Source organism: Camelus dromedarius, chromosome 16 (assembly GCF_036321535.1).
Source record: "Camelus dromedarius isolate mCamDro1 chromosome 16, mCamDro1.pat, whole genome shotgun sequence".
NCBI lineage: Eukaryota > Metazoa > Chordata > Mammalia > Artiodactyla > Camelidae > Camelus > Camelus dromedarius.
Window position 1 is genome coordinate 28561054 of NC_087451.1, and position 26526 is coordinate 28587579.

Genomic DNA, 26526 nt, shown 5'->3' on the forward strand with positions numbered 1-26526 from the left:
ATCAAAAGATATAAACATTTTTAGACACTTAATACATTCTGCCAAATTGCTCTGCAAAAACTCTGCACGGATTAACACTCTGACCAGTTCAGTGCTATACTCATCACTTAAAATTGTTCATCATTCAATGAGAGAAAAGTTGTCATTCTGATTTAGTGTGCATTCTTCAGTGTTAATAAGGCTGAATGTTCTTTTTCAAACATTTGTATCTTTTATCGTTTGTGCCTTTTCTACTCGTGTTTATACACCACTTATTTACTGATGTTAGTGGCCTCTCCTCTCCACACATTGCAGATTGCATCCACATTACCCGACGTAAATACTTCCCTGGCCTGGGGTTTGCCATGGACTCCTTTCCTGTTAGTGACATCCAGAGTGCTGTGCCCGTCAGCTGACACACCTTCCTCCACACCTGCCCAGTCCCTGCTCCAGGGTCCCCTCCCAGCTGCTCAACTAAAAAACTGGACTCGTCCTTCATTCCTTCACTTGCTCAGCAGACGCTCACTCAGCACCGGCCAGGCAGCAAGTGCTCTTTGTAGACACAATCAGTAAGGCAAAGACCACAAACCTCTGCAGGGAGCGGGGGTATCACTTCAACAGGCTGGTAGGGGGGAAGACGTCTCCCCTCCACCTGCTTCCCCTATGACCCCCTGCTCCTGATTCTGTCCACCTCACTACCCCTGGCTCCAGGCCACCAGCATGCCTGACCTGTGCTAGTCGCCCTCCGGGACCCCCGCCTCCCCCAGGCCAGGCTGTTAGACACATCAGTGCACCGCCCTGTTTTCAATCATTCCCTGCATCCTTCAGAATTCATCTCTGGCCCCCTGGACACACTATTAAAGCCCTGCAGTGTTGCAGAAAAGCGTGTTACAGCACAGTTATGAGACCAAGCAGCACTCAGAGAGTTGAGAACTCAGGTTTATTACACCAGCAAGCCCAAAAAAGTTAACACTCCCCTGTCTGTAGGTTTACACAGGCTTTTATAAGCTGCCAGTTTACACTTTGCAACATCATATGCAAATAAGGTGTAACAAAAGTTGACTAATTAGGAACAAGCTTTGTAGAAATGGACCAATCAGGAGTGAGGGAAATGGACCAATCAGGAGTGAAAGAAATAACCAATCAGGAGTGAGGGAAATGGACCAATCAGGAGTGAGAGAAATTACCAATCAGGAGTGAGCTTCATGCAAATGAAGCACTACAAATGGACCAATCAGGAGTTAGCTCAGAGAACCAATAGAATTTTAGGGGTAAGTTCCACTTGCCTAGAAGTAAGCCGTTTCCCAGGCAAAAAGTGAGATAAAGCCGCTGGGCCAGATGGTGCCGGCAGGAGAGTAGTGGCTCTGCCTCGGGGTCCTGCTGGTCTTTTTTATGGGGCCTCCCACCTCAATAGCTCCAACCCCGGCCTACGCCCCACGGCCGTCAGGTCTTACCTCGGTCCTGCAAGACCCCTGGGCCTTTGGACGCCTAGGCCTCTGCCTGGGGGCTCCTCGCCAGCCCCACAGGGAGGCCCCCGGGCCCGGTCAGAGCAGAGCCCGTGGCCCCCTGTCTTCCTCCGGCAGAGCCCGGGCCAGCCCTGCCCAGAGCAGCCCGGCTGCCCGGAGAGTGAACACAGGAGTTTCCTCGAGAGCGTTCACTGGTTTTACATTGAACCCTTTTAACCCCACTGGATGTGACTTTGGTACATGGTGCAAGATGAGGATTGTTTTTTTCTCAAAAATCTATGCAATGGTGCCAATTCCCCCTGTTAAATAATCTCCCCAAATCACAGGCTTGGGGTGACTCCCTTAGCATACAGGCCCCCCTAGACCAGATTCTAGCTCTGGGTCACACACCCAACTGATTAACATAATTTATCTTCACAGTTTTCACAACACTTGGGAGAGCCTAGTTTTCTTCCTTACAATCTTTTCTAACTTTTACTTGGCTGTATTTATATTCATCTATGTTTTCCCAAACTAAATGTTATTCAATTTCTTAATCCCATAGGAATCGTGATTAAAGGTTTAATCAAACTGCCTAGTGATAACACTGAGTATTTTAAATTGTCTTCTTTGATCCAGTAATTCCACACGTGAGAACCTGTCACAGGAAATACAAAATATAACAAGGGAGAACTTTCTAGGTGTAAAGACTTTCTTTTTTTAATTAATTAATTAATTAAGGTTTTGGTGGGGGGAGGTAATTAGGTTTATTTATTTATTTTTAGAGGAGGTGCTGGGGGTTGAACCCAGGGCCTTGAGCACACTAAGCATGTGCTCTACCACTGAGCTGTACCCTCCCCCCGGTGTAAAGATTTTCTTTACAGCTTTTCTTATCCTAGAAAACAAGTCAGAAAGACCTAAATTTTAAGCAAATAAAGGAATTTAGTTTAAGCACATCATTATATACTCTGAATAGAATGACGCTTAAGTTTAATTCTTAAAATGTTAAATGAATAAAAGTGGATTCAAGACACACAAAAAATTTCATTAAGCATATAAACTAAACTTGGCAAGACGTGACCGCCTTACGATGGTCTGCTCTTCCGTGTGGGAACACGGCGTGCTTCACTGCCTATTCAAATGTTCTTTTAACTTCTCTCAGCAATGTTTTTCCAGTTTTCTTCGCCAAGAAGGCTTGTTCGCTTCTTTGAAGATTGTTCCTGGGTAGCTTGTGAATATCTGGGGGTAATCCGCTGCTATACGTGTATCTTGCCCGGAGCAATTTCTTACTGATACTTGCTGATACATCACAATAATGCTTAGTCACTTCACTAAATCTTAATTAAACATAACTGGCTTTAGGTGACTCCCTTCAGATTTTGTCAGTGTAAAAATACACTGTCTGTGAATAATGATGAGTCTACCTCATTCTTTCCAACAGATCATTCCTCTTTTTCTCTTTTAGGTCCCACAGCGTTGCCCAGATCCCCCCAAATCACATTACTAACAATTACAAAATGATGATAGTGGTGATCTTTGCACCTGGTTTTAATAAAGCTGTCATAAATGTCTCATCATTAAAAGTGATGATGGTTACTGATGTGACATACGATAGTCTTTATTACATCAAGAAAACAGTCTTCTGTTCACAACAGAACTGAAACTTGTACAAGGGAAAGAAAAGCGTTTTTGTCTCTCCTCTCCCAACACTTAAAAAAAACCCATTTATTTATAATAATTTCACTTTTTAAGGGAACTGCACCCCTGCCTCCAAAGACATACTGAAGAGAGGAACACAGGCCAGAATCTTCTCATTCTGAACCGTAAGACACAAATGGTCCCTTGGCCGAATGTCGGGGGAAGGGCTGAAAAATCAATCAGACAGTAACAAAAGTTTTAGTTGTTAGTCATTTTCCAACATTTAACTGGTCAGTATCAATAATCCCATACAGCTGATTATTTTATAGCAAACTCAGTCTGAGGCTAAGCTGCCTAAAATTAAGTTTCTGGAGAGACCTGCGTGGTCTTCCTTCAGCCATGGTGAACAGCTACTAACGCCCTCACCAGTTTTAAATCAAGGGCATTTCCCCCGTGCTCTGTAACGGGGACTTTGAGGTCTCCACACCGCCTAGATTCCAACCCTGGGGCGAGTTCCAGGTCGCCTTCCTCAGCCCTCCCGCCGGCCACTCTGGGTGGACGGAGGCTTCCGCGGGGGAAGTGTCCTGTGTGATCGGGGTCTCTGCTGACCGTCCGCTGCGCCACAGAGCCTAGTCTGTCCTCGACCTGCGACGAGAACCCACTCCTGATCGCTGTGTTCCTTTCAGACGTCCGTCACCGGGGGGTGGGCCCCAAGGGGGCAGAGGAAGGGGGAGCCGCGGGCCCTGGGCTGCCGGGCCCTCGGGCACCCCCACGCCGCCCCTCCTCGCACCTCCAGGCAGCACAGCCCGACGGCTCCTCGGCTGAAGGGCCCGCACTCCCAGGGCTCACCCCCGCCTGGCCGGCGCCGGGCGGCGACTCCTCCGCCGCGAACCAGACCAGGTGGTGGTGCCGCCCCCCAGGGAGGCCCTCAGGGAGCTGGGATTTGCGTGCGGGCGCCAGGGCGGAACCGGGGGTCTGCTTTTCCTCCTCGTCTCCGTGGGGCCAGGGAGGCGGGGGGGGGGGGGCATTCCAGTGGTCTCCGACCCTAACCCTCGTCCTCCTGCCCGGGCCGACGCTCTAGACAAACTGCACCCCACCTCTACAACTGCAGGTGAGGAACTTAAAACAGGCAACGCTCAGGCAAATCAGCGGTCTCTGATGTAATCATAAGCATCGTGATCTCCGAGGCCCGAGGCCTTAGACAGAAACACTCCCGAAGCACCAGCTCGGCTCGAGTCCCGCCGGGCGGCACCGCCCGCCCCGGCGCAGCCTCCGTCACCCCAGACGGCACCCGCAGACGGCACTGCCCGCAGCACCTCGGCGGCGGCGGCGGCGGCCTGGAGGGCGGGGCGCCGGGGCGCCGGGCCCTGGGAGGGGAAGGCCGAGTGTGCTGCGCTCCGCCGCCGCCGCCGCCGCCGCCGCGCCGATGAGGATGTGAAGGGAGCTCATCTGACTCTTCCCGCTTATGCCACACCCCGGGGCCAGCTCGCCGCCCTGTCCCTTTTAAAAAAAGCAAGAGGGAGAGTCTCAAGAATATACTGAACTACAAGCGTGGATCTGGCCTAACACCTAGCTACCAGCTTAATTCCACGGCTGGGCAAAAGATATTACCAGTAAGTGTCCTTAAGCCAATCAAATGTATGGGCCCCCCTGCAAATTTTAATGGCGTTGGCGAGTTTTTAATTCTTAGCTATACCCTAAAGTGTCTTTTTGGTATTGTATTTTCATTTCTATGGTAACCTTATTACAAAAATTCTACATTCGTGGTTTTTAATAAGTTACAGCACTAAGAAAATAGAAGGGCTGAGGGAGGGTGCAGCTCAGTGGTGGAGTGTGTGCTCAGCATGCACGAGGTGTTGGGTTCAATTCCCCAGTACCTCCACTTAAAAAAAAAAAATAAACAAAAAGAAAAAATGTAAGGGCTATCAAATATAGTGTACCAAAAGTTGCATAAAAGTACATAAAATAACCATTTTGGACTTTAAAACATTTCTTCTCCAATGCGACATGATCGAAAGTGACAGTTCCATCCCTAAGGTTAATTCTGAATTTGAAGAGACTCATCCTGAGGTCTGAAACACCAGGTGGCCACTGAGAACGTGTGGCCGTGGACACGTCAGCTAGCTCCAGCATCTCCTGAACAGTTAATCCACTCACCCAAAGATGATGCGGATGACGTCTCAGACCCCGAGGTCTGTCTGGTCCTTAGAGTTCTGACTCCAGGACCGATCTCTCTGGCCACACTGGAAACTCCCCTAAAGGCACGGAGCAGGCTGCCTTGTGCTTCTGAGCCCAACCCAGAGGTCTCAACTGCACCTTGGCTACGAGGTGGGAGAGGCTGAGGGCAGCGGGGAAGTGAGGGCCCGACGCTGCTCTAACAGCCTGGGCAGCTTCCCGTACAATCCTCTGGTGCCAAATGTGCTGTGAAATTCAGGATTTTTCAGACTTTCTGAAGGATAATATGGTACATACCCCATACCTCGTATAACACACAGGGAAGGGTCTGGAGTAACAGTCTATTCAAAACCATCAAAATCTCCCCCGTGACGTGCACAGATGTCCACTATCAGCAGCCTCACACCAGGTCACATCCAGCTTTGCCACCAAATGAGCTGTGAGAATACTTCCAGAGTTTGGAGCTTCTGGATTTTGGAACTGCAGATTCACCACCCCTGCTTGAGAGCCTCTGTGTACGGCTTGTCACCCTGCTGCTTAAAAATACATTAATGCCTCTCACCAAAGAATTCAAAACAAAATCACAGAGAAGTCCTTTCTCGGCTTCTTCCTCCTTAATTGATCTGATAAACCATCTATTTTTTAAAAGACACAGCGGATCGAACCTGAGTGTAATTCACAGGCCGCCGCGCAGTGACACCCAGGCTGCTCTGCAGAATGAAGAGTTAGCAGGTTAAATGGCCAATCACTGCTCTCTGCTCCCCGGACTGAGTCTGACTCACTCCTACTGCTTCCAGTGTGAACCACTGAGCGTGATGGAAAAGAAACAGGAAGCAAGACCAGCCCTGCCATCCATGCCACAGCACTCACAACTCCCCCCGTTTGAGGCAAAGCCACCCAATTCCCAGCAGTGCTCATTAAGATTCAGAGCATCAAGCAAAAACTTTGAGCAGACCCGAAGCTACACAAATGCATAATTTATGAAGAAAGTCAGAAACTAGAACATACAGCAAACAGAGTAGCTACGCCACAGGAGGCGTGGGGGAATCGAGTTGTGGAAGAAAAGGAAAACCCGGTTTGCCTATAACCCCCCTCCCAGGGACGGCTGGGAAGACGAGAACAACAAACCTCGCAAGAAGCACATCAGACAGATTTTTTGCAACCAGACCCTTAAACAAAACAGGCCCTTCCCGGCCGGGCCTGCGGGTGCGGCCGCCGCTGGTTTCAGTGGGACTGGGAAGGTGTGAACGCCGTGTGTGACCCTGAGCCACAGGCCTAGTTCGGGTTTAAGCACTCTTTTTTGAGGCCAAATTCTGTCTATATTTCCCTGATTTTGAATCTACCTCTGCTCCCACAAAACAGTGTAATAAAAAGCAAAGACACAAGAGGCAACCTTTCAACATCAAAAATGAGAAAGTCTCGTCCGGGACTACTGGCTCAGACGTGCGCAGGGCCCCCCTTCCCACCCCACCCACACGCTCGGGACCAAGGCCACAGGCCCTCGGGAAACACAGGTTTCTAAAAATCAAATTAAAGAACTGCATACAAAATAGAGATCACAACTGCTTTAAACAAACGAAAGAAATCTCTTCTTAAAGGAATCCCATACTGAACATTTCTGTGGCTCCTTCATTAAACAGGAGTCCCCCCGGTGCCACCTTCGCAAACCTGGGCGTCTGTGATGGGGTTCGAACGCGACACATACACCCGCGGTCTGAGGAGCCAGTCCACTTGCACTGATGAGCCTGAGTGAGGGACAAAAATTACTTCCTTGCCTTTTCTTGTAGCACCTTATGAGGTGAAATTTAAATGTATATGTAACGGGCACATGAAACGATGCTCAACATCGCTAATTATCAGAGAAATGCAAAATAAAACTACAATGAGGTATCAACTCACACCGGTCAGAATGGCCATCATTAAAAAGTCTACAAATAATAAATGCTGGCGAGGCTGTGGGGGAAAAGGAGCTCTCTTACACTGCTGGTGGGAATGCAAACTGGTGCAGCCCCTATGGAGGACAGTATGGAGGTTCCCTAAAAAACTAAAAGTAGAGTTACCATGTGATCCAATAATCCTACTCCTGGGCATATACCAAGGGGGAACTCTTAATTTGAAAAGACACCTGCACCCCAGTGTTCACAGCAGCACTATTTACAACAGCCAAGACATGGAAACAACCTAAGTGTCCATCTACAGATGACTGGATAAAGAAGATGTGGTATATTTATACAACGGAATACTATTCAGCCATAAAAAAGAACGAAATAATGCCATTTGCAGCAACATGGATGGGCATAGAGATGATCATACTAAGTGAAGTAAAAAAAGAGAAAGACAAATATCATACATCACTTACACATGGAATCTAAAATATAATACATGTGAACTTATTTGTAAAACAGAAACACTCACAGACATAGAAAACAAACTTATGATTACCAAAGGGGAAAGGGGGAGGAGGGGTAAATTAGTAGTTTGAGATTAGCAGATACAAACTACTATATACAAAATAGATAAACAACAAGGTCTTACTATACAGCACAGGGAACTATATTCAATAGCTTGTAATACCTACAATGAAAAAAGATTATATATGTGTGTGTAAGTATATCTATACACATACCTACACACAACCGAATCCCTCTTCTGTACACCAGAAACTAACACAACACTGTAAATCAACTATACTTCCATTTTTTTAAAGTATGAAACTAAAAGTACTTGTTTGTCACAGAGGTATAAATAATATGAAGAAGATACATACACTTGCAAATTAACTCTACAGAATTCAACAATGTGCAGCCTAAACCCGTCAACCCTTCTGTTGAAGCCTGAGATCTGAGTGGAGGGGCGGTTGAGGGCACAGGTCAAAGAGCGCTATCTGTCACGAGCAGGAACATCGCACCACCCTTCCCGCGCGTTCCAGGTCACACAACAGTTGGTCAGCAGGCAAAGTCTGCAGTGTGCGCCCCGTATCTCAGTAGGGCTGTTGGAAAAGACGCCTTTTCAAAGGATGTTCCATGGTTTGGGACACCCTCAACAGAGCCTGAGGGCAGAGGGGGGCCCATCCGGGTCCTAATTACGAGTCCTAGTGTGCAAATGCACACACGCAGAGGTCACGGGTCCCAGGTGGCCATCACCTCCGGGGAACGGAGAAAATGGGCGGTCCCTCTTTGTAGCTGGCCCTTCTGTGAGTGTATTTTCAAATTTTCAACCGTGAACACACATTACTTCTCTAAGCAGAGGGAAACATTATAAAAATGACCGCATCCCACCAGTCAAGGATTTTCACACGTGTGCGTGTGTGTGCATATAATTGTTATTATATCCTGAAGGTACACAGAGGAGCTCGTTGGGCTGGCTGAAGCTTACACTATTATCCAAGACGACGAGCAGGCCAGGGGCCGGGCCGGGGTGAGGAACCCAGGGCAGCGATTCCCCACAAGCCCACAGGGACAGCGTGTTCTCACCCCCTCCTGAGAGCTCTGCTAACCCAGCTGCATGTGGGCTGACGACCAACAAACACCTGGTCTTGGCAGAGCAGGTGCAGCAAAGGGCTCTGTCTAAGCTCCTCCCTCCTTCCCGGGTTAGAACACAAGGCCAAGCCCACAGCTAAAACTGCTTTTGTGGGAACAACGAGATTTTCTGATTCAATAAACAGATTGATTTCAAGGTTGTTTAGAGCTTCCCGTTATTTCATAAAACACCGACGCCGCCTTACCACTCCTAATGTAAACTACAATTAGCAGCGGGGGGCTGACTCACTCATTCAGGACTAATCGTTCTTCCACCCTATTATCCAGCAATATGTCACCCATGGTGCAGACCTCATAAAAACAAATCTCAAAACAAACCAAAGTACACAGAGCTCCCACACCAGCTCAAGAACTACACCCGAGTGGCTGGAACACCTTGATAGCGGGCATCTTTGCACGCAGAAGCCGGAGGCTGCTACACGGGGCTGTTCTGCTCCCACGCAGCCTCCTGGCTGGGCCAACGTTATTGTGAAGCTGCTCTCAAAGGCCCCACCGCTCCCCGCGGACTGACAACAGCACCGCAGCCCGGAGCTGGCGCTCGGGCCCCTGCGTCGTCGAGGCAGACGCGTGTTCCCAGGGAGACCAAGTCGTGACGATGGCTAACATTCCCCGGGGAAGGCAGAGCCTGGAGGAAGCCAGGCAGCTGCTACAGGGAGACAAGGAGGCTGGCACCAGGTGTGGGGAGAGCAGGAGAGAAAGAAACCCCTATTTCAAGGAGAACTGGGGCCGGCATGTGCCGCTGGGGATATCGGAGAAGAAAGGTCCTGAGTGGCTGAAACTCCACCCCCACGGGGAAAGCCACAGGTGCCTGCCGTCTGTCCCCTCTCCTGCACATCTGATAGCCTCCCATGCGGTGGCCCCACCTTCTCAAGGCAGAAAATAAACACGACTGTGTCTCAGACTCGCTTGCAGCTGAGGGGTCGGTGTGCGGCCTGGGCGAGACACACTCACCCGAGAACTGGGTCCTCAGCCCAGCAATGCCGGGCCCCACAGGGGTCATCCCCGTGTCCCGGCTGTTCAGCAGCCACAGAAGCCCCTTGAGGTCTTTACAACCTCAGGGTCCAGCCTGGGTCCTCCTGGAGATCCTGCAACGCGGTCCTTTTCTGCTGAACCTCCGGGCGTGGGCTCCGACACCTGTAATGTAACACCCCGCGGGCCTGCCGTCGGCCCGCTCGTGGGGCACTCCTGAACCTCCCCACCTCCGACCTGCCATCCAGAAGTAACAGAGCTGCCGGCACCAGCTTCCGTCTAGATGACCGTGAGCTCAGGCGTACTTTTGGTGCCTTCAGACTGAGTGTGTCCGGGCTCGGGAAGATTCCTGACGGTGACGGTCCAGGGGCGACCCAGCTCTGGCCTCTCGTTTCCTCCTCCCCTCCGCAGACTCGGCCAGCTGGGCCGTGTGAGACTGGGGGCAGAGGGGCCGCCTGCTGGGGTAATCGCACCTTGGGAAAACCTTTGTGTGTCTTCCACCCCCTGATTTGCCGTTGGCTGAGCTGGAGTAACGCACAGAATGCCCAGAGTTAAATCCAGTGATGATTTTGGCCTCTGAATGTCTTCTCCCCCGGAGAGCCTTAGGGGACGTCGGCGGCGGCTGGGGCTGGACCCGAGGAGGAGCGGTTCCCGGCCTCACTGCACTCCGAGCGGCCACGGGGGCCAGAGACGGCAGCAGTGACCACGACCTTTGGAGTCGAACAGGCCCAGGATCCAGGGGTCAGTTCCTAGCCTTGCCTCTCACCAGCCGCTCTGAGTCCCAGGATCTGCTCCTCACCACCGCCACCTACTGCACACGGCTGTCGGGGGACCACGAGGAAAGGTGTGGGCCGGAGGTTAAAACAAGCACATCGGTGTACAGACAGCAAGGCAAATGACGGCCCCAGGCCTTCCACGTACAGGTGCGGGAAGAGCCAAGAATATCCCGTTAGGTGAAAGAAGGACATCGCAGAGCAATGTGTACAAACGCAACTTCTGCCGAAGAGAAGGAGGGACATGCAAGTGTGTGTTCCACCTGCTAGAGGGACGCGCCAGAGACTGGAGAGCCTCGTGCATGACAGAGCGGAGGGAGGGGGCACTGGAGGGTCCTCTCAGTTCACCTCTCCGTGGCATCTGGGTTTCTGAACACATGGATGTATGTCACCTATTAAAAATGTGTAGAAAGGTAAACTGACAGAATCACCTATCATTCTCAAAGTCAAAGGAATTGAGTGACCACAGTTAAAAATCTTAAATACAAATACATCCTTTCTACCATTGAAAACTTCAGCAATTTACCATCAGCCAAACTGCATCATTTTGTCGCAATAAATTGATGGTGTTCATTTGGATTTTATTGGCTTTACAGTTGGATTTATATTTCATTTCTATGTTGGTTTTGGATCAAAAACTATATAAAATTCGTTAACCATAAAGAATTCATATGTAGCATTCGTTTTTACATATCTCAGCAGCATTATAATAAAAATTCTATTTTCCTATTGTGAACAAGGATTTAATCAATTTTTTTAAAAACATGGATGGAGGGCACTCAGACGTGTGGCGCACAGACATGCAGCAAGCAGCCACCCGATGAGGCCTGAGCGTCCCAACAACTGACACCTGCCCGGCTCTGCAGCCCGGGGGTCTGTGCCGCGCCACCTGCCTGGTCAGACGGTGAGCCTCCAACCTGAGCAGCCCCCGCCAGTCATCCAGAGCAGTGCTTCACTCCGAGAAAGGCCCTGCTGATTGCACAGGGAGGTGTGCAAGGCAACCCTCCCCCCGCACAGGCCTCCACGTGAGTGAGCAAATGGATGCAAACAGATGCTCCATTTATCTACTGATAAATAGCTACTGAGACATATGGACACACTGTGAGTGAATGAGGGGATGGGTGTACAGAGAAACAGACGAACGAGCAGGTGAGCAGCACAGACGGCTGGCTGGACGATGGACGGATGGACGGATCCAAACAGAAGCCTGAGACTTGCCTCAGGCAACCAGTCCCACAGTCTCATCACCAAAACAAAGTGAGCACAACAGGACGACTCCCCAAATCCAAATTAATCAACAGCCTCCACAAAGGCAAGACGGGGGCGGAGACGTCGCTCACCAAGAAAACCGCCGCACACCTGCACGTATTTCTGAAGACTGCGCCAACACTTTTTCCGCGGCTAAGGAAGCCACTTCCTTAAAGATCTGGGAGTAGGAGCCATCATAGACAACAGCAGCTCGGTGCCCGACCCCCCGCCGCCCCGCAGCCCCGGAGCTGCGCGCAGCTGCTCGCACTTCCAAACCAGGACGACAGAGGACGAACAGAGCCAGCGTGACGCCGGTTCCTGGGCGGCACACCCATGTCCTTCTGACGCGGCCCCGGCTCGTTCTGGGGCTGGCCCAGCGCCGTGGACCCAGGGCCTGAGACGGGGCGGGCCCTCCTGGTGGCCGGCGGGAGGGATAGGTCTGCGAGGCCTACGTGTGTCGGGCTGCATGGGAGCTCTGCGGACCTAACTCCGCCTCCAAACACAGGTAAATTCCACCACCACTGTTTCAGCTTCTGAAACCGCAGCTCGGGAAGAGAACGCCCTGGGACCCAGCCAGGATTCAACCCCCTTCCATCTACTTCGCAGCCGGCGTGTCCGTCACTAGACGAGAGGCGTAGGCCTCCCCTCCCTGGCCCCACACAGCCTCCCTGTCCCGTGAGCCCTCAAAGGGCGCACGCACCGCACGGAAGGACCTGCCGCGTCCTCCAGCCCAAACCAGCCTCACCGAGCCTGAGGCTGGGAGGCAGTTTACAACTCCTCCGCTCTGTCTTCACCGCCTCCCCACTTTTTATTAACTCCACAAACTGAAACCTGAGAGGCTGCATAACTTTCATCACGAAACTATTATTTAGTAGAAGAGTAAGACCAAATCTCAAGCTGTCAGTAATTTCACTGCAAAACGCTGAGTTAAAAGCATCCAGTCTCTCTTTCCTCTTTGCCTGGCTGAAAACTTCACCTGGAGGTTTAGCAAAGCTGGCCCTTATGCCCCGGCCCCACGGCCCCCCGGGAGTGCTGGTGGACAGCGGGGCACACCCCAAGACCAGGAGTCTATAAGCCCTTATTTCACCGCGTTTCATTCAAATCCGTACAAAAAAAAGCCCCCTACAGTAATGTTGTTCTCAGACCCCGGAACTAGCGGCGCAGCCCTGACCCAGGGGATGGCGGGGACTGGAGCGATGGTGGCAGCCCAGCCCCGCCCGCAGTGGCTGCGGGCAGGTGCTCCCTGTGCACAGAGAAACCCTGAGCGCGCGGCCAGCCCACAGACCCCACCTTCCAGGCCATGGGGCCGCGCCACGGCTACCCTGCTCCTGCAGCAGCCCCCACTGCTCTGCCCTCAAAAGACCAGCTCATTCCTTCAGCCAATGATTATCCCTAAATTGACAAAGAGAGAGGAAATTATTTTTACCACTTTGTAATGCAAACACCCTGCACAGGCCCGCGTGGTAACAGCCGGATGCCGTTCTCACAAAAGCCACTCCACCCTCCTTTGGTACCAGCGTAGCTCAGGAGCTCAGGAACCTTCGGTTTCTGTCCAGTGCTTAACACGAAGCTCTACAAAACTAAGTCCTTCCTTCCCGCGCCGCTTCCTGCGACCTCCCTCGTGTGGCTAAGCTGTATTACGGTTCAGTCTTCAGCTGAAACGGGCTTCGCGCTGGACACTCGTTTTCCTTACGGGAGCTGGGAACTTCGGCACCCGCCGAGCAGAGGCTGCCCGCGTGACCAGCCCCCATCAACACCCTTGGCACTGAGTTTCTACAGAAAGTCCCTGGTCATCAGCATTCCACAAGTGTGGTCCCAGCTCGCTCCTGGGGAACTTGGGCGTGTTCTGTACGGCTCCGGCAGAGGCGCCCTGGAGCCTGTGCCTGGTTTCCCGCAGCCTCAGCCCGCGCACCTGCTCCTTGCACAGGCTTTCCTGCCTCCTTCCACTGTGATGGTCACAGCCACGAGGACCACATGCCAAGTCCTGGGAGGCTTCGGAGGGCTCAGCGCAGGGGTGTCCTGGGGACAGGGACGCAGACCAGACAGCAACCGCGTCTCTCCCCACCCCCCTCGCCCTTCAGAGGGCCCACCAGCAATCACGGTCGGCACTGGGTGGGTCGGGATGCACCTCCCACAGGCTCCTAAACTTATCGCTTCTTAGTACTTGATTACAAATTAGCCCTTTGGCCGATCTTAAGCGCTCAGAAAAACAATCATTTACGCCAAATCCCCCTCATCCTGAGCTTTCGGTGCTTTCACGGTTTCTTGATAGATTTCTCTTGGTGTGGAAACAGGATGAGATTTAGAATCACTTTCAATTTACTTAATAAAGTCCACGGCTTGCATTGCCTGGATGAAAGTGAGATTCTTCTCACTGATGGAGATGCTTTTCATGACGAAAATAAACGGCATGGTGAGCTGAGCAGACAGCGGCTCCACCGCGCACGGAGGAAAACCCCCAAGACACACGCACGTGGGAAGGCGCGAGGTGCGAAGCACCCCGCCTGCGACGACCATCATGCGGAGCGACCCAGGAAGCACAGGGGCCGCCCTGCTGGCGGCAAACCTGCGGAGTACGCCAGAGGGTGGGAGGAGAACTGGAATGCGTGTGGTAAAAACCTCCCGCCCGCCTGCGGGCCACGGCCCCGGCTCTAACGTGGGGTGCTTGCTGGGGTGGGGGGGCTCCACGGCCCGGGGCTTCGCGGCACCCACGCCCTCAGTGCTGACCCTCCTGGCGGGGATTCAGAAAGGGGCCGAGGGACAGCCTGTCTCTGCTCCAGGACGTCTGGGGCCTCGGCTGGCAGCGTGCAAAAGCCGGCAATGACTCACCCTGGAACCACCTGGAAGCTGCTTCTCTCACGCATCTGGCAGTTGATGCGGGTGGGACCCCAGCTCTGCAGCCCTGGGACACCAAAGCGCAGCCTCCCCTTGTGGCCTCCCCCGCGGGGCTGCTCCGGGCTTCCTTGTGGCTCGGTGGCTCGGTTCCCAGCACGGGCGCCCGGGGAGAACCAGGCAGAGGCAGTGTTGTCTTTAGCCCCCAAGGCACAGGGCATCCTTTCTACCATGGTCACGGGTGGCCCAGACCCACGAGGATGGAAAAGGGACGCGGCCTCTCAGGGGAAGAAGTGTCACCGTGTGGGAGGGGCAGGCTGTGTGGTCCCCAGTCTGTGGTCCCCCTGGCCGCAGTTCACATCCACCCACGTGCAAGTGCACCTGGCACCTCTCCAAGGCCCCGGGCCCCGGGGATAGCCCCCGCCGCTTGACGACCAGATCTCGTCACCAAGATCACGTCCCGGGGTGGATGGGGCTCCTCACAGGACCCCTCTGGTCCAAAGGCCTGGGCACTAAAGACACATACATGGGGTGCACGGCGCACACACGACACATACACAAGGTGCACACTCTGCACACGCACTACATGCACGCATGGCGCACACACGGTGCACGCACGACACACACGCACACACGACACACACGCACGCGTGGCGGGCGGCGCAGGAGAGCAGGGGCACCTGAGCCCGGCACCTGCTTGGGGCTCTGGCTGACTGTGGGGGTTGTGCTCTGGGGTGCATGGCACCGCCCTCTCAGATACACGCCCGCCGCCAGCAGGCCCCTGTGGGGCCCCCGTCCTCTGCTGTAGCTGCTCTGACTGCCCAGATCTGACTGTCTCGTGCATGCGTCCTAAGACTCTCAGATGCTAAGAACCTTCACCAGGCAGGAGACATGAACTACCTGGTAACAATGTAGCCCCAGTCCTTCCGGCTCCTAAGGACTGATCACCCGCACTCCAATTCCCAGAAAAAGCAGCTCCCGTTTGCAGCTGGGTAGTTTTCTCAGCCTGCTGTCTGCCTGTAGAAGTTCGGGGGCCCAAAGGTCTTTTTTCATTTTGCTCTGTTGCTTGCAGTCCAAGCAGATACATAATCTCTCTACAAACTCTGTGGGGTTTGTGTATCAACGGATAATCCACTCCACCAGACAAAGCCACACCCATGAAGAGCCCTTTGTCCCCACCTCCCGGTCCGGGCTCCCTGTCCTTCCGACTCTCAGAGGCCGGCATCCGAGGGAAGGACCGTGGGGGAGGCCCCACCACGGCCCAGATTTGAGGCCTCAGCGAAGGCTCCCACACATCAGCCCAGAGGTGCCACCTGCCTGGGGCCGTCTGTTCAGGTGAGGCCCCTTGCCCTGGAGACGAGGCTGAGAGCGAGACAGTTGATTTCTGACCCCGGCGGATCCTGCCACTGTCCTGCAAGGCTTCAGCTCATCTGCTCCTCCCCGGTGCTGCCACAGGCCCCGAGCAGAGGCCAGGTGGCTCTTGGGATATTCTGCCTGGAAATCTCCTGGACTAGACTAGATGGCTGGTTCCAGCAAACACGTTCTGTGCGATTTGCTCTTTGCCACGACTGCCACCCCAAACGTGCTGCCACCCATCGCGAGGAGCCCTATCCCTCTAGTTTGCAACGCCCACGCCCTCCCCAGGCAGGGGCCCCATCCGGCCAGGCCCGTGCGCTCACCTTCTGTCCATCCAGGCAGGAGGGGCAGACACCCCTCGCCCCGGCCCTGAACGCTTCCGCGAGGCCCTCAGACTGGCCCTCTATCTGTCCCAAAGCCAAGGCCGAAGGCTTTAGGGTTTTATTATGGCAACAGCTGTTTCCAGCTTCCAAAATGTGTTCACGTCACCCACTGCTGTTCATCGCCCTTACCCATCATCACGGGATTGTGCACAAACCCCGTGGGATGAGAGCTCGGAAGGGCCCTGCGGCACCGCCTGGCCCCTCTCGGAAGGGGCTGAGCTGCTAAAACCCCGCAATCTTCGTCCTCTGGTAAGGGCACATCACACTGGGCTCTGGGAAGACGTGAGGGACCTGTGAAGTGACGTGACGACAAGGCCCCTGGCTGAACCCAGCCACTCCCAAGTCAACCGCGGCGAGAGTCCATTCAAACATGGGGAAAACGTCGTCAAACGCACAGGGCCGCGCTCCCCACGGGCGCCCTCCACACCAGCGCCTCCAGGCTGAGAGAACGAAGTCTAAAACTCACACCACCCACCACCCAAGAAGCAAGTTAAACAGAACATAAACCTGGGTGCCCCCCCCCATCAAAGAGAAGCACTGCAGGGGCCCCAGCGCCGCCGGAAGCCTGCCCGAGGGGCCCCGCGCCCCTCTTGATGACCGCAAACGCACCAGCCCGAGGGGACCCACAGCCGCGAAGGCAAACATTAAAGACAAAAAAGCTGGAGTTACCGAAGCCTGCTAGCCTTTGAAAAGAGGAAAAAAAAAAACTGGAGAGGGAAGTTTTATAACATGCAGACAAAAAGATAAATATGCTTCTTTTTCACCTTTTTTTTAACATTTGCAAAGTCCTAATAGGTCAATCCTCTCTTACTGATTCCAGTCCCATCTTGGAAGACGTGAGATGAGGACCCAGTAGGGATGAGCAGGTTTCCTTAAAGGGAAACGTAACTAGGAACAATACGAATGTAAGCCAAGTGGCAGCCCCAGAGAAGCTGCTTCCGGAGCCCCTGCTCCCCATGCGCGTTTCCTCACAACCCACGTCCACGGTGACAGACCCTGTGAACCGAAGACAGCACGAACTAGCAACATCCCAACTAACCTGCCCAGCCTTTGGGTTCAAGTGCTAATATAACGAAAATGATGCCGTACGCGTTATCGAGACAAACTTACATCAGTCCAAAAAAATAAGTAAATATTATATTTTAATAAAGTTCCTAGCAAGCTCTCCTCAAAACACTGTATCCCAAAGCAGCAGGGCAGCTGGCTGGTGGCCAGAACCCTTACAAGAAAAATCCTAATAGCTTGGCCAGATTATTGAAAGCATCAAAACCAAAACTATATCCCACATACCGTATAAGCAGAGGGGATGCGCACACTCGTGCAGACGTCCCCGAGAGGGAGCTGTCAGCCTCCGTCAGGCCCGCACACCGCAGCCCGCGGGACGCCCGAGGCGCTGCCAGACCCCCCTCGGAGAGTCACGGGTCCACTGCCGTTGTTGTGCTTTGCTTTTTTTCTACCTAATGAAACTAGATGTTTAAGAAAAAGGCTGGGGAAACCCACCTGACCCCCACTGTGTGCTGCAGCAGACATAAGCCCCATATCAGCTCACTTGATCTATTTTTGTAAAGGTTTAAAATTCTAGCATCCTTCCCTCAACCTGGGTGAATGTTAGGCCACAGCAACCTCAAAGGCAGAAAGACCAAGCCCAATGTCTGCCGTATTTCATAAAACTATATACATAAACACGAACAAAGAATCATGAGACTGGCCCTTCTGCAAATACCAGTCAAATAATTTTTCTTATTGGAGTGCTCTCGAAGGTAGAAGATTTAGGCTGAGTGCCTTTGTAAACACCTGCGTGCCTCTCAGACCCAGCTAACTAGTCCGTCCATCAGTTAACCTGGGTGAAAAATGAAGTGAGCAGAAAGGATCACCGCCGAATTCAGGCACTATGGCGTTCTTAACAGAGCGGGCGTTTACTGAGCTCCTGCTGAAGGTTCTCGTACCCTCCCGGCTCTGACTTCTGAAATACACAAAAGCCAAAATGAAAAGGGGCAGTTGTCAGCAGGACAGATGTCAAAGGGCTGTATCTCCAAGCCCTTGGCGAGAAGAAGTCCCACTCCCCAAGTGGCAATGCCCCAGGGAACGGACTGCAGCCCTGCTGATTAACGTCGCCACACTTGAGAAATACAGAGCAGAGCCCGCCTGTGATGGATACTTTCAATTACATGTTTAATTTTCAGTAATGGCTAGTTCTCTCTGCTGATTTTAAAGGCTGTACCCTTGCGCTGTGCTCACAGCCCCAGACAAGCCCCTCCACGCAGAGAGGGCACACGCATCCCTGACTTTGGGAGCAGAAGGAAAACGCGTGTGGCTGCCACGCCGGCGTCCCGTGGCTGAGGGGCACAGGCTGCCCATAGGCAGGCGCTTCGCGTCACACTGCAAAAGCAGCACACAGAAAGGGGCCTGCCTCTGACAGTCGGGGTGCTGGTGCCGGACGAGGAGCCGAGGCTCGCCTCCCACGTTCAGAGGGCTAAAAGATCACTCAACACCACTTCCGTTTCTATAAGCCAGCAGCTCTCAATCTTTTTGGTCTCAGGACCCCTTTATGCTCTTAAAATTTGTGGCAGGTCTCAAAGACCTAACTATCAATATTTATCATGTGATAGAACAGGGTTTTTTTTCATTTTTATTAATCCATTTAAAATGAACAATTACAACCTATTACATATTAACATAAACGATATATTGGAGGGGTAGGTAATTAGGTTTCATTTATTTATTCATTCACTCATTCATTTAAATAGAGCACTGGGGACGGAACCCGGGACCTCGTGCATGCTGGGCACGCAGTCTACCACTGAGCTACATCCTCCTCCTGATAAATGATACATTTTTATTAAAAAAAAAAACAAAACCTCTGTCTTCTCAAAAAAAAAAATTAGAGGCGTGGCAATGTTTCTCCTTTTTAAGAACCACTTTACTGTCTGAATTCCCAGACGGCGGGTGGGGGGCGGGTCTCTGTCCGCTTTTGCATTCAGCCCGCTGCAGCATGCCCTCTTGAAGCGCACAGAGGAAGCCCAGCCCCCCCGGGTGTGCAGCCGCACACCTCTGCGTAGCTTTTCCAAATAGCTGGACTACTTCTTGATGCTGCACCAAAACTCAGCAAGCGGCAGCTTCTCAAAGGTTATTTGCAACGTGGACTCTGAAACTGTTTCAAAACCCTTTCCTGCTGTTACATTAAATAGCTGTGCTCTGCCTCACGCGCTGAGCGGCTCTTCGACCCCACGCACAGGTCATCTACAAACGACTGGTCGCCAAGGCACGCGGACCTTCCCAAGCTCGCCGCGCCTCCCTCTGCAACATCCGACGACCACAGTCGACGCCGCCCCTGCCATTCTCAGCAGGAGAAGCTTCAGGCACCGGGAAGCCGTCAAGTTCACAGTGGCAGATACAGGCTTCTCAACATTCTAATTTTCAGTCAAAACCTCAAATTTTATCATTGGCAACAAATGCCATCAGTTGTTTTCCTTGAAGTGACAGCTCGCTTCTCATTTTTAAGAAAATTCTTACAGTTGTTCTTTCAAGGAAAAACAGTGTTGTATAAAAAAAAAAAAAAACAAACCAGCTCCGCTTACAGCCCGGTTCCCCAGGTGCTCTTCCTGGGACAGCCATCGGGGCACAAGCCGTAGCGGAAGAGCTGTAGGATGCTGTGAGCAAGTGCTCTGAAGGGCCAGGGTGCGACCGTCCCTCCCCGCTTCACCTGAACTGAAAGCGTTGCTGGTTTCCAGTGCCGGTGCAACACCAGGAAGCACGCGGTGACCGTCCAGGGTGGGGCCACGCCGGCACCGCCGCTCCTGCACCCGGCGCACGGGCCCACAGGCCCACACACAGGCCAACAGCCTGGCAGTGAGTGCCCTCACCGCCCCCCGCAAGGGTCACGGAGTCTTGCAAACACGCTTTGAGAATTTTACTGAGTGTAGGAATGTGAAAACAGACTGCACTGGATTTTCTTTATCGGGAGGATTACAGGAATAATTAAAGTAAATGTTCCTTTAAGTATTTAAACAGAAACAGAAAGGTGTTTGTCTCCACAAATGCCCTATTCTGTTAGGACACTAAGTAACCATGGACGAAAATGAAAAGTTACAAAGCTACGTGATACTAAGACCTTTCGGGCCAGAGGTGGCAATTAGCGATCTGTCAGATAGAGGTTACCTGTCAGCTGTGTGGAGCTGTCCTGTCACTGCTCCCATAGTGCACAGCCCCCCACCACCACTGCCCCCCACCCCAGAGCAAGCGGCCAGCACCTCCTACCCACAGAGCAGAGCAGCCTGAGTCTCCCCCACGGGGCAACCCCAGCCCCTACAGTCCATTCTCAAGTCTCTTAAACACATGTCAAAGGACACCACTCCCCTGACAAAACCCAGCAGTGGATCCCCAGCACGTGTGACACAAATTCCAGCTCTTTACCAGGACCCACGAGCCCCAGCACAGCTCAGCCCAGGCCTCTCACTCCTTCTCCTCGCTGGTTACAGCAAATCCAGCCGTCTTCCCACTCCTCACCTGGGCCACCCCGGCTTCAGCTTCCAGGCCTCCAAGCGGGAAGCAGGTGCACAGGTCACAGCCGGGTGGACAGGGTAAAGCTGCACTGGTGAGGGGAAGGCATAGCCGTGAGCACAGACAGGAGAGAAGCTGAGAATAAGTGAGGAAGCGTCCACCACATGAAGTCGGGGGAGAGCAGACAAACCCGAGGAAAGTGACAGAAAGGAAACAAAGATCAGAAACTCTTGAAACAGAAAAAACATTCAAAAGAGAAGGTCGACAAAGCCCGCTCTCCAAAAACAACAACCCCCCAGAGCAGCGCCTCCCGCCGCCGCCTCCTCACCCGCTCCGAGGGGGCGGCCAGGCGCTCTTCTCCCGACGGCCCTCCTCACGGAGCCCAGCGCTGCGGGAAGCGGCACGTCTGTGTGCTGGACGCCGCAGCGCGTGAACAGTAAGAGCCTTCCTGTCCCCTCCACCAGGAACCAGCCCTCCTTCTCGAGGCAGTCCTGCCCTGCGGAGGACGGACGCTCTCGCGAGTAACCAAGGGAGAAGACACAAGGCGCAGATCACCACAGCCAGGACAGACGAGCAAGCTCCACGCACGTCGAAAAGAGGACACTCTGCACGACGCACCACCACTGAGGGTCTAACTTCCTAGATGAAGAATCAAGTTCCTAGAAAAACACAGCTCTCCAAAACCGACTCCTGAAGGCAGAGAAACATGAAAACTCCTAGAACCACTTGAAAACCAAGTCCTCATCAAAAACGTCCCATGGAGGTAACTTAGACCCAGATGAGTAACTGGGAAGTCCTACAAGTCGTCCTGAAAGCCAGGGAATAAACACACAGAAAACACCCCCAGACTCGTATCTATGCCAGCATAACTTGGGCTCTAAAACCCAACAAGAAAGAAGTACAAGGGGGGAAAAGGTCCCTCTCATCAAGAACACGGGTAAGCAGACAAGTAAACCAAACCCAGCAGCACACAGAAAGCACGAGACCCGGCGCCCACGCCGGGTTCTAGCCGGGATGCAGGGCAGGTCTGACTGCAGAACCGCTGTGTGTGCGTGTGCGCGCGTGCACACGTGTGTACGCGCACGTGTCAGCCTCGCCACGGTAGCACGCTGAAGGAGAAGAGGCACACGGTCACCGCAACAGATGCAGAACAAGCATTTAATACAACTTAACAGCCACTCAATATGAAAACAACTCTTGTAGCAAAAAGGGAGACTCCTTAATCTGATCCCAACTGTCTACCAGAAACTTACAGCAAAAATCATGCTTGATAGTGAAGGGCTGAAAGTTCCCCCTCTGAGATAAGGAGCCTGCTGAGGGGGCCCTCAGTTCCACCCCCCACCCAGTCCCAGTCAGTGTAGCACAGGGAAAGACAGAAAAGGAAAAGTGCATATAAAGATTGGAACAGAAAAAACACATCTGTCATTAGTTGCAAAAGATTAGGGTCATGCTTATAGAAATGCAAAAGAACATGTTGATAAATACTCAGATTAATAAGACTGCTCGGCAAGGACGCTGGACACTAAATCAGTGTATAAAGTCAACTGCATTCCCACACGGAAGAACAAATGATGTGAAGTTTCTAAGACACCACAAAACAGCGTGTCAAAATTCAAACACCTGGGAATAAATGCAGCAAAAGACATGAAAGCTTCTACGTGGTTAATTAGAAAACCTCATGTTGAAAGAGGTCCGTTCCCTGCCCAAATCGTCTGTGGACCTGCAGGTTCAGTTACACCACAGCCAGGATCTTGATGGGTCTCCCTGCCCCGTCAGTGGGATTCGACCCACTGATTCTAAAACGTCATGGAAATGGAAAAGGGCCAGAAAGGCCAAGACACTCGTGAGGAGGACCGAGACAGGATGGGACCGTCTGCTCTTCCAGATTCCATGACGGCACAGAGGTGAGGAGAGAGTGACAAGCAGGTCCCCGAACAGCACTGAGCGGGCGGACGCGGGGCCAGGCACACTCAGCCCTCGATTTACAGCAGAGGCGGCTCTGCAGACGAGCGACCGCGGTCCCGGCAACGAGAGGCGCGGGGCCTTTCCACACGCGCACACTCCTGCGAGGCCAGCAGAGCTGGCAGACAGCGAAGCGCTGCCGCACAGCGCGGGGGCTGCAGTCAGCACCCTGCCACGGCCCGCAGCAGAAAGGAGTACGCACATACATACGGCCGAACCTCTGTGCTGGGCCCCAGAAACCAGCACAGCCTTGTAAACCAACTGCGCCTCAGTCTAAAAACAAACTGGACCCGAACTTCACGCCATAAGCAGAAGGCAACGCCGGGTAGGCAGCAGCTAGTCTGACTGTGCGACTCATCCTCCGAGATGGACACTTCATGGAGCGGAAAAGGGCGCCACGAGCAACCACTCCAGGACGGCGGGCATGAGCAGGGACGGCGTCGGCACACTGGGCTCGCGGCACCCGAGCTGCAGACCTAAGGTCGACAGTGAGGCTGCGAAGCTTTCAGGGGGCACTACAGGACAAGGACTTCAACACAAGCATAAACCACAGGGGAGCCAGTCACACATTCAACTGCAGTATAATTGTTTCCTTTACCAAAAGAGTCCACAGAAAGACTGAAAAATCACATCACAGAGTAGAACAAGAAATGCCACCCATCAGGTACATTTTAAAAGGACTTAGTCTAGAACACACCAAGAATTCCTACAAATCAGCACAAAACAGCCAGCAGAGGGCCGGGCAAAAAGCCTGCATGGGCCTTTCACAGAGAGGCCAACCTAGGGCTGTACGCGGGGGAGAAGGTACTCAGTTCCACTAGGCACAGAAGAAACGAGAAAACCACGATGCAGTCACACCCACAGGAGTGACTGAAATGAAAATACGAGTTGGTCACACGCAGAGCAACCAGAACTCACACCCACAGCCGGCCCTCCGAGAAGCCACCGGCATTCCTTCTAGAACAGAACATCTGTGTACCCCGTTCGCCTGCATTTCTACTCCTAGGCTCTACCCTCCCCCCCAAAATCTGTGTAAGTGCTAACCAAAAGACTTCCGCAAACACGTTCGTAACAGCACCACTCATAACGCAGAAAACTGAGCGCTCCACACCTGCGGGCTGGATGCGCAGTCACCCACCCCATGGCAGCGGGACGACGGGGATGTGGCTCGGGACACTGTCCACACGTGCAGGGGCTCTGACACCAGGGCCAGCGGGCGACCTTCCGGCCGTGACGGTCATCGTCACCCCAGTGCTGCCGCCTGGGTATCCGCTTCACCGCGCGTTTGCTTTCTGTGTCTTTCTGTATACACAGCACATTTCTAAAACACACAGAGGTTAGAGAAAACAGAGCTGCAGAGGCACAAGACGGGTTCGTGTTTTCACTCCACATTTTCTGAAGCTGAGTTACAAAGCCGTCTGTTCGCTAATGGGGGAGGGAGGACTTTCTCACCACCGAGCATGTTAAAGGCCAGCATGAGGAACGTGAGCCACTCTCACACCAGCAAAAAGTCACGAAGACCAGAAGGAGCGAAAATCAGCAGAGGAAACGGCTGACACTCCAGCCAGACTTTGAAGAGCTGGAAGCCTCTGGGAACTCAGCCCCAGGACTGACTTCCAGCGGCTGCCTGAGGGCAGCTGGTGTGAAAGGGACAGGCGTCGCCTGGGGCCGCTCCCCGTGTCCACCCAGGACCTTGAACCTCGGCCCACGGAGGCTCGGGGTCAGGAGAGACCACGCAACACACAGACCCAGCAGGCGGCCAGAGGGCTCCCCGGGGACGCAGAGGAGGCGCCAGAGCGCCGCACGGCGTCCTGCTGTGTTCGCTCTGCAACGCCGTGGTTCTCGCTTCCTGGAGGAGGACATCAGTGTGCAGTACAGCCCTCCACGTGTCACCGGGGTCACGGCGTGGCTGCTGGCTGGGGCAGGCAGGAGGCATCCAGCCAGCTCCACGAGTCTCAATCCAGCCAAATCTACCACAACTCAAGTATGGGTCTGTCTCCCAGGCTCAATTTCAGAGAAAAATAGGCCTGTGTAAAGCTCGCATCTGCAGGAGAGACGGGGCGGGCTGACGCCTGGCTGACGTATGGCTTCCCACTTGAACCAGACAATTAACTCCGCGCCAGAATCGGAGGATGGATGCCCTCGCGGGGCCCCTCCACCTGCCCGGCGCCTCCTGACGCGCTGCCAACAGCGGCTGCGCGAGCAGGCCTGCGGCCGCGCCCCAGAGGCCTCGGGGCAGCATCCCACGCTCCCCACGGAAGGCCTGGAGCTGGCTGCGGGCACACGGGACGGCCCTCGGAAGCAGGTTCAGAATGAGTATTTTCCATAAATATCGCAGATTCTGAACCTCTAGTCACTACACAGTTTGTTGAATAGACATTCAAGTATTTTAAAACCCAATCCGAAAACAACAGTCTCCAGATGAAGTAAATCTTCAGGCACCTCCTCAAAACTACACATTATAAAACGTCTTATTTCTAACCTGCATGCAAACAGCCCCAAGTAAAGCTGCCCAAGAACACCTCTTCCTTCAACCACACAGCTCCTCCAGGCACACAGACCCAGGGTCAGGAGCCCCGCGCAAGGGCTGGGTGGCGCCCCTGGGAGGCGTGCGTCAGAGCCGCCCTGCTCTCCAGAAGCACCCCCAGGGAAAGACAACCAGCCGGAGCGCTGGAACAGTGACGGGATGTTACAAAACCCGGGACAGTCTTACACAGTTCCACCTTAACTCAGTTTCCGGCTGGCCCCCTTCCCCAGCTTTCCCTGCCTCTTCACATAGAAGCAAAATCTCACTCTCTTTTGGAAAAGCACAAAGAAGTTGGGGAAAAGGATAAAAAAGTCCAGATAACCAGCTCATGCTCTTTTATATTTCCTGAAATGATATAAATAATATGTGGCTCATTTTAAATGTTGGAACCTCTGGTAGCATCTTGTCAGTAAATATCCCACACATCTGAGATCATTTATTTTAATAAAGTTTCATGACTCACCAGCTACCAAAGACTTGATTTAATTCAAAGTTTGAAACATAATTCTCATTTTCTCATGATTAAAAAAAATGTTCTAAATAAATAATAGATCAAAGTAGCATCATACTGACGGCATCCACGTTCCAAACAGGCCGAGCAGCGAGGCGGCAGGCTCTGCAGTCAGAGGTCCTCGCGCGGAAAGGGGGAAACTAGGGGAGGTGGAGGGGGCGCGTTGAGGGAAATGAAACCATGGAAAAGGGCTTTCTGTGCCGCGCCCCTGGCCGCGGTAAAGAGCGCACACACAGGAAGCCCCACACCACACGAGGCCCGTCTCTCGCCGGGGGGTGTGGGTCCCACGGCGCTCTGCGTGGGCGGGAGGAGGCCCCGGGCTGCTTCCCACACACTCCCACTAGTCCTGACAGGCAGTTACTTGTGAGTCACTCTACAAAGTGTAAGTGTTTATATTGTTACACATTTTTTTAAGTTCCCCAGACTTCTGACCTTAAAAGCTCAAAGAAAAATCCAGCACAGCACCGCCCTCCTCTGACACCCCAGGTGAGCAGTTTCCCTGCAGCTCTCAGTAGAATCCCTAGCAACAAAAAATGAACTTCATTAAAGTGCAATTCAGGATGTTCATTTATCCCCCTTTACAACTTGGAAAGAACATTGTGCTCAGAACAGAAAAGGCTGGAGATATGAAAGCGTGGGGCTGCTGGCTCCACCTCCCCTGGCACACCCGCCTCGGCCTCCAGGCAGCC

General features: G+C 53.0%; 1 protein-coding gene across 2 annotated transcripts in view; it reads right to left on the bottom strand.

The window, feature by feature from the left end:
- RPTOR (regulatory associated protein of MTOR complex 1) overlaps window positions 1-26526 on the bottom strand; it is a 235351-nt gene that overhangs the window by 183808 nt on the left and 25017 nt on the right. The gene's annotated exons all lie outside the window — the stretch shown is intronic.